At 36.3% G+C, this 8,289-nt stretch overlaps 1 long non-coding RNA gene across 2 annotated transcripts; it reads left to right on the top strand.

The window, feature by feature from the left end:
- Positions 1 to 1,499: 1,499 nt before the first annotated feature.
- On the top strand, positions 1,500 to 2,945 carry LOC141371367 (uncharacterized). 2 transcript variants are annotated; one of them, XR_012376273.1, is made up of 3 exons: positions 1,500 to 1,702; positions 2,312 to 2,375; positions 2,664 to 2,945. It is a non-coding gene; the product is annotated as an uncharacterized lncRNA (long non-coding RNA). The 2 variants fall into 2 exon arrangements; XR_012376274.1 differs by lacking the exon at positions 1,500 to 1,702 and adding an exon at positions 1,819 to 1,878.
- Positions 2,946 to 8,289: the final 5,344 nt, after the last annotated feature.

Here is an 8,289-nt window from a genome sequence, read left to right as displayed (position 1 = left end):
GGGAGGAAACTGGGAGGTGATGGATATGTTTATGACTTTGATCGCAGTGATGGTTTCATGGTATATACTTATCTGCAAATACATAGAATTGCATATATTAAATATGTACACCTTTTTATATGTTAACCAATCTGAGTAAAGTGGTTTTAAAAAATATCCTCTGGTTTATTATGCTATATTTATGCTTCTCTGTGACTGTTACCTTGGATAATCCCTTCCTAAACTGAATCTTGGTTTGACCGTGTAATTTGTTTTGGCCTTTTGGATAATGGGTCAGTATCAAACATGACAAAGGAACAGACCCCTGAAAAGCACTTTCCTATATTTGATCTTGGGGTAGCCTTCTGTGTGTTGAGTGGCATATAGCCCAGTCAAGTCTCACTGCCCCATTGGCAGCCAGTCAGCTCTGCAAAGAATACTTTCCAAATGACCAACAATTGAATGCAGATGCATGAGAAATCATGTCCATTGCCCAAGGAAGAACCACCTAGCTGAGTCCAGTCCAAATTGATGATCCACAGAATTGTGAACTAAATAACTATTTGGGGCTTTTTTTTTTCTGTTACTAAAAGTTGATGTGCTTTATTACACCGGAAGAAAGTTAACTGATATCAAAATTGGTACCACAAATGAGGCACTGCTATAAAAAGAATATAAAACATGACCTTGGCTTTGGGATTGTGTGCCAGGCAGTGGCAACAAGGAAATTGTTAATGCAGTCCAGAAACAGGGACAAAACTGTTAGTGAAGGCTGAAAAATTTGATGAGGAAATTGTTTTTGGATGCTAGAAAAATGGCAGCTTGTGTGGGTCTGTAACAGTTGGCAAAACTGTCACTTGTAGTATTTTGGAATCTCAAAAAAGTTCCTAAAACTTTTTGGGTCTGATTAGAAATGATGTCAAAAATATCTGTTAGGTGAACCTAACCACATAAAATAAGGTATTATAACAGGTAGGTGAACTAAACAGGGGACCATTTAATATGTAAGCAAAATTTAGAGAGCAGAGAGATGAACAGAACTTGCTGGGTTAGAAAATAAACTTGACTCTCAGTTCTTCCTCTCTAGCTTATAAATGATTTTTAAAGAAAATACAGTTTAAGGAGAAATATTCAGGCAAGGGTATGGCTGTACAAACCACAAACTTCTCTTAAAACTTCTCAACTATTTAAGTCAGTTCCTAGTAGATAGTACAAACTAGACCAGGGTTTTTCAACCTCAGTACTATTGACATTTGGGACTAGATAATTCTTCATTGTGGGGAGTGTCTTGTTCATTGAAAGACGTTTAGGAATATCCTTGGCCTTTACCCACTAAATGACAGAACACCACTCTCATTCCAATTGTGACAACGAAAAAATGTCTCCTGACATTTTAAAATGTCTCCTGAAGAGCAAAAGCCCCCTCCACTGAGAGCAGATGAGTCAGACAAAAGGGATTCTAAGGATCTTTATGACATTGTCCATAGAAACCTGAAATGTCCAGAGTGGAAAAAGGCTGATCTAAAAAAGAACTGTTGGTGCATTTCTGCTTGAATAGAGTGGGCCTCAATTTGATATGTAGAAATTCCACAGGTTTTTAAGAGAGTTTTATTAACAAAAGACCATACCAGATTAGATAAAAATGGAATGATACTGCTCAAGTTTCTAAAAGACTTTTAGACCTTTCTATGATCGAGTAACAGGCTTAGAAAGCAACTACATTGTAAGTACAGAGCATTTTTTTTAACATTAAAAATAAAAATGTGTGAGTGTGTGAATCCAAGAGTCCAGAGAGAAAAGCCAAGAATAACAGAAGATAATGGAATGGGGTGTCACTCTCAGGGAACAGAACTGGGCCCTCATAAAGGAACATTCCGTGTATAAGGGCCTTGGCAACAGGTACCTTTCTTTTTCTTTTTTCTTTTAAAGATTTTATTCATTTGAGACAGAGAGAGACACAGCGAGAGAGGGAACACAAGAAGGGGGAGTGGGAGATGGAGAAGCAGGCTTCCCGCTAAGCGGGGAACCCGATGCGGGGCTTGATCGCAGGACCCTGGGATCATGACCTGAGCAGAAGGCAGACGCTTAATGACTGAGCCACCCAGGCGCTCCGGCAACAGGAACCTTTCAAGACTTCAGAAGACTTCTACAGCAGACTGTATATGCCTTTTGTTTCCCCACCCCTTACAAACTACAGAATCTTTTTTGACTATCACACTCCTATTCCCCCATGGGGTGTACGTATGAGGAGGTCAGATAACTTGCTTTTTATTTCATAGATTTCAGAATCAAGAATAACTATATCAAAAAATCTCATTAAATTTGATTGTAGACTTTAGGGTCTTGGATTTCGAGATTGATTCCATGATCATCCTGTGAGACTTCTGGGGGTCCTGGTAAGAAATAAATGTCTTTTGCTTTATGAGAAAAGAGAAGCATTGGGGTGTCAGGGCACCCTGTGATAGATATCATTATAATCATGCTTCCTTTTTTACTCATGCCTTGCATATTCATGCCTGCAATGGTCTCCTCTAACACTGAATCTTGGACTATCCACATGGCTTCTTTTGGCCAGTGGCACATTAGCAAATCTACTTGATATGGACAGATAATTGAAAAAAGCTTGCCTACTGGGGCTTGTTCTCTCTTGATGCTCTTTGACTCTCTACATTTCCACCTTGTAGAGATGGCTGCTCTGGCCTCCTGGATGAGTAAGACATGGGACCAAGTCACTCTCATGATCTCAGCTGATGAGTCAACGCCCAGAAGCAGAAGCAACTCATAAGCAGAAATAGCAGCTAAACACAGAAGCATGAGCGAACCTAATCAAGACTGGCAGAATAGCTTAGTTGAGCTCAAGTGAAATTATTAACCTACATACAAATCTTAGAGCAAAATAAGTGACTGCTGTGTTAAGCCACTAAATTGCGGGATAATATAATCATTAAATAATTATTCCCAGAGTATCTGCTGCTAGTTGTAATTCATGTTAAAAATACTATAAGAATTTTGGATTTCCACACCACTATATTTCCTTTTTACTAATGTGTGCATAAAGCCTACCCACAGTAGCTCCTCAAAACATATTTAGTGAAGAAAAAATAATTATCAGCCTCTAATTGGTCTAGATAATGGTGTCATGTTTTGGGCTACCAAATTGTCTTCTGTGATAACTTAGAACATATTTCACCTTTAGAAGGGTCCCCTATTAATTTCAAATGATTCAATCTCTCCCTTTCCTTCCTTCCAATTCTGAGACTTAGTGGTTAAAGGAAGATTTTAGTAAAGCCTGTCAACATCCTCACAAGGTAAGATCAATGTGATGATATACAAGCAGCTGCTATTTTCTCTTAAAAATTATTCTTAATGATGAGAATGCCCTTTATTAACAAGAATATAGAAATAGTTCATTTGCATAAGCATACTAAAAGGGTGCTAGAGAGGGCAGCTCTTCATCCTCATGTGGGAGGAAAATCGAAAATAGCAATATGCTCAATAGGCTATGTGCATGGTCTAATCACAGGGCTGTGCATGTCACTTTATTAATTAACATATAAATGGCTGCTATTTAAAGCCCTGTCTCTGAATGAATCACTACAAGATACATCAACTAGATATGCCGATTAATGAGATGGCATTGCATAGTATTATAGAAAATGTGTATCTCTATTAGGACACTGGGAAATTGGAGGAAATGGTGAAGAGTGTGGCAGATGTCTTCATCAGACAGAGATGTGTGACAGGCACCCAGATCCACTTTGACTGGAATAGCCTCGGGGAGTAGAAAATGAGCCAGGACAGGGCCAGGGATACTGTTGTATATGTGTCACCTATCATGAAAGGATTTGCTTAATGCTTTTTTGTAGTTTGATGGGATTTATTTTTACAACAAGATCCTAGCCAGGGTCATTTCATTTGAAGACAGAGCTGTATCTGAGAGAATGGGAAAGAAGTGATACATGGTCCCTATTATCTTACAAGATATTTGAAACTAAATAATTGCTACCTTTTATTGAAAAACAGCTTGTTAGACATTGTTCTGTTCTATTAAATACCATAAGCCAAGTAATATTTTTTCAGAAATATATAATATTTTATAGAAATATTATAAAACACATAATATATGAAATTATATATCATGCTCCCAAAATTTTGGAATAATTTAATTTTTAGCCAAGAAAATTTTATTATCATTTTTCTTGGCCAACAACAATAAATGTAATATGCAGCAACATTTTTGTACTGAAAACTGAAGAAAAACAAAGGATGGCATGTCCCTACCTGACTGAATTTGTAACATTTAGTTAAGAAATTATTTCCTCCAGTTACATTATTTTTAAAGCTATGTTGAGTTTAAAAAAATATATAGTTTAGGAGCACCTGGGTGGCTCAGTCGGTTAAGCAGCTGACTCTTGATTTCAGCTCAGGTCATGATCTCAGGGTCCTGGGACTAAGCCCCAAGTCAGGCTCCATGCTCAGCAGGAAGTCTGCTTCAGGACTCTTTCTCCCTCTGCTCCTTCCCTTGCCTGCTCTCTCTCTCTCTCTCAAATAAATAAATATTTAAATATATATATATATATATTATGTAACTTTAATCACATAAATTAAATATAAGATTATATACATTGACATCTTTACAATCTTAGAGAAACAATCTCTTCTGAGCTATATATAATTTTATAAAGATCAATATTTTATTTGATATAATAACAATAGTTGCATCTAGATGTTCCCTCTATATGTCGGTACTATGCACATTAGATTTTCTTTAATAATTCTAATTTCAAGTAATATTTCCCTGCCTTCTTGAATGGGTCATTAAGCCTGATATTAAACAATACTACTTAATTAGCTTCATAGGTATTGCCTAATACAAATTTTATAACTAGAGGATAAAACTTTTTTTTTCAATAATTAAAAAGGGATACACTGAAGACCTCTGTATAATCACATCAATTTTGTAGGGGAATATTTTTGGAATGTATGATGTTGACATATCTGTAGTTTTAGTATACATTTTTTTCATCACAGAATCTTTTTTAAAAAAGGAACAGTGAGACATTCCTTTCTTACCATCCATGTTTGATTCAGATTTCAACAACTGCAAACATTTCATCATCATTTCTACTAGGAATGAACTCACTTCATTTTATTGTAACAAGTTATTTTTGAAGGTCAATGCCTAATTTTGCATGAGACATTGAATGACACAGTTTTCATTTTAGAATGGCTTCCAGTATTTATTCCATTAGTACATGTAGGTTCAATTTTTAACTTGTTGATGGTGGAATGGGATTTGATTACACTTAACATTGCTGCCTACCTAGATAATCTGATTCTAGGTAGATACATTTAAAAAATATTATATATCAAGAAGGCGCTAATTTTAAAATTTTACTGATACAAACATTTTAAATTTCACCTAAACTAATTTTTTTGTAGTTTTTATATATTATGCCTTCTTCTGTAATATTTTCGGTCCTTGCAACAATCTTTAGTTCTACGTCTGTAAGGTGATTATTTCTTCTCCTTTCTTTCTTTTTTAAATTTTATTTTATTTAAAATAAATGAACATATAGTGTATCATTAGTTTCAGAGGTAGAGTTCAGTTATTCATCAGTTGCATATAACACCCAGTGATCATTATATCAGTGCTCATTATATCACATGCCCTCCTCAATACCCATCACCCATTTACCCCATCCCCCCATCCACTTCCCCTTCAGTAACCCTCAGTTTGTTTCCTATAGTTAAGAAGCTCTTTTGGTTTGTCTCCCTCTATGATTTCATCTTATTTTATTTTTCCCTCCCTTCCTCTCTTTTGTTTCTTAAATACCACATATGAGTGAAATCGTGTGATAATTGTCTTTCTCTGATTGACTTATTTCACTTAGCATAATACCCTCTAGTTCCATCCATGTTGTTACAAATGGTAAGATTTCAATTTTTTGATGGCTGAGTAATATTCCATTGTCTACATATACCACATTTTTTGATACATTCATCTATCAGTGGACATCTCAGCTTTTTCTATAGTTTGGCTACTGTGGACATTTCTGCTATAACATTGGGGTGCAGGTGCCCCTTTGGATCACTACATTTGTGTCCTTTGGGTAAATATCTAGTAGTGCAATTGCTGGATCATAGGGTAGCTCCATTTTTATTTTTTTAAAATATTTTATTTATTTATTTATTTGACATATAGATGGAGAGAGAGTACAAGGAGGCACAGTGGCAGGGAGTGGGAGAAGCAGACTCTTCGCTTGGCAGAGAGCCTGACATGGGGCTTGATCCCAGGAACCTGGGATCATGACCTGAGCTGAAGGCAGACGCTTAACCACCTAAGTCACCCAGAGGCCCCTATTTTTAATTTTTTGAGGAACACCCATACTGTTTTCCATAGTGGCTGTACTAGCTTGCATTACCACCAACAGTGTAAGAGTGTTCCCCTTTCTTTGCATACTCGCCAACATTTGTTTTTCCTGACTTGTTAATTTTAACCATTCTGACTGGTGCAAGGTGGTATCTCATTGTAGTTTTGACCTGTATTTCCCTGATGCCAAGTAATGTTGAGCATCTTTTCATGTTTCTGTTGGCCATTTGGATGTCTTCTTTGGAGAAATGTCTGTTCATGTCTTATGCCCATTTCTTGATTGGATTATTTGTTTTCTTAGGTGTTGACTTTGATAAGTTCTTTATAGATCCTGGATACTAGCCCTTTATCTGATACATTATTTGCAAATATCTTCTCCCATTCTGCAGGCTGTCTTTTGGTTTTGTAAACTGTTTCTTTTGCTGTGCAAAAGCTTTTTATCTTGATGAAGTCCCAATAGTTCATTTTTGCCATTATTTCCCTTGCCTTAGGAGACATTTCTAACAAGAAGTTGTTGTGGCCAAGGTCAAAGAGGTTGCTGCCTGTGTTGTCCTAGAGGATTTTGATGGATTCCTGTCTCACATTTAGGTCTTTCATACATTTTGAGTCTATTTTTGTGTATGGTATAAGGAAATGGTCCAGTTTCATTCTTCTACAAGTGGCTGTCCAATTTTCCCAACACCATTTCTTGAAGAGACTGTCTTCTTGCCATTGGATATTCTTTCCCACTTTGTTGAAGATTAGTTGATCATAGAGTTGAGGGTCCATTTCTGGGTTCTCTATTTTGTTCCATGGATCGATGTGTCTGTTTTTGTGCCAGTACCATACTGTCTTGATGAGTACAGTTTTGTAATAGAGCTTGAAGTCCAGGATTGTGATGCCACCAGCTTTGTTTTTCTTTTTCAACATTCCTCTAGCTATTTAGGGTCTTTTCTGGTTCTATACAAATTTTAGGATTGTTTGTTCCAGCTCTGTGAAAGATACTGACAGTATTTTGATAGGGATTGCTTTGAATGTGTAGATTGCTTTGGGTAGCATGGACATTTTAATAATATTTGTTCTTCTAATCCATGAGCATGGAATGTGTTTCCATTTCTTTGTGTCTTCCTCAATTTCTTTCATAAGTGTTCTATAGTTTTCAGAGTACAGATCCTTTACCTAGGAGCTGGTTCTTTGAAAGAATTAATAAGATTGATAAACCCCTAGCCAGACTTATCAAAAAGAAAAGAGAAAGGACCCAAATAAATAAAATCATGAACGTAAGAGGAGAGATCACAAACAACACTGGAGAAATACAATCAATTATAAGAGAATATTATGAGCAATTACAGGCCAAAAAATTAGGCAATCTGGAAGAAAAGGATAGAGTCCTAGAAAAATATAAACTACCTAAATTGAAAGAGGAAGAAATAGAAAACCTGAACAGACCCATAACCAGCAAAAAAATTGAATCAGTGATCAAAAATTTCCAAATAAACAAAAGTCCATGGCCAGATGACTTCCCAGCAGAGCAAACATTAAAGAAGAATGAATACCTATTCTTCTGAAACTGTTCCAAAAAATACAAGTGGAAGGAAAACTTCCAAACTCATTCTATGAGGCCAGCATTACCTTTATCCCCAAACCAGACAGTGACCCCACTAAAAAGGAGAATTACAGACCAATATCTCTGATGAACATGGATGCAAAAATTCTCACCAAGATACTAGCTCATAGGATCCAAAAGTACATTAAGAGGATTATTCACCATGACCGAGTGGGATTTATTCCTTGGCTGAAAGGGTGCTTCAACATTCACAAATCAGTCAATGTAATACACCACATTAATAAAAGAAAGGACAAGAACCATAAGTTCCTCTCAATAATGCAGAAAAAGCATTTGACAAAGTACAGCATCCTTTCTTGATTAAAAACCTTCAGGATTTTAGGGAGAGAGG

The sequence above is a fragment of the Callorhinus ursinus genome, unplaced genomic scaffold (assembly GCF_003265705.2).
Source record: "Callorhinus ursinus isolate GAN/ISIS: 27379988/994484 unplaced genomic scaffold, GSC_fseal_2.0 scaffold3, whole genome shotgun sequence".
NCBI lineage: Eukaryota > Metazoa > Chordata > Mammalia > Carnivora > Otariidae > Callorhinus > Callorhinus ursinus.
Note: the sequence above shows the minus strand (reverse complement) of the source record. Positions and strands in the feature narration are given on the sequence as shown.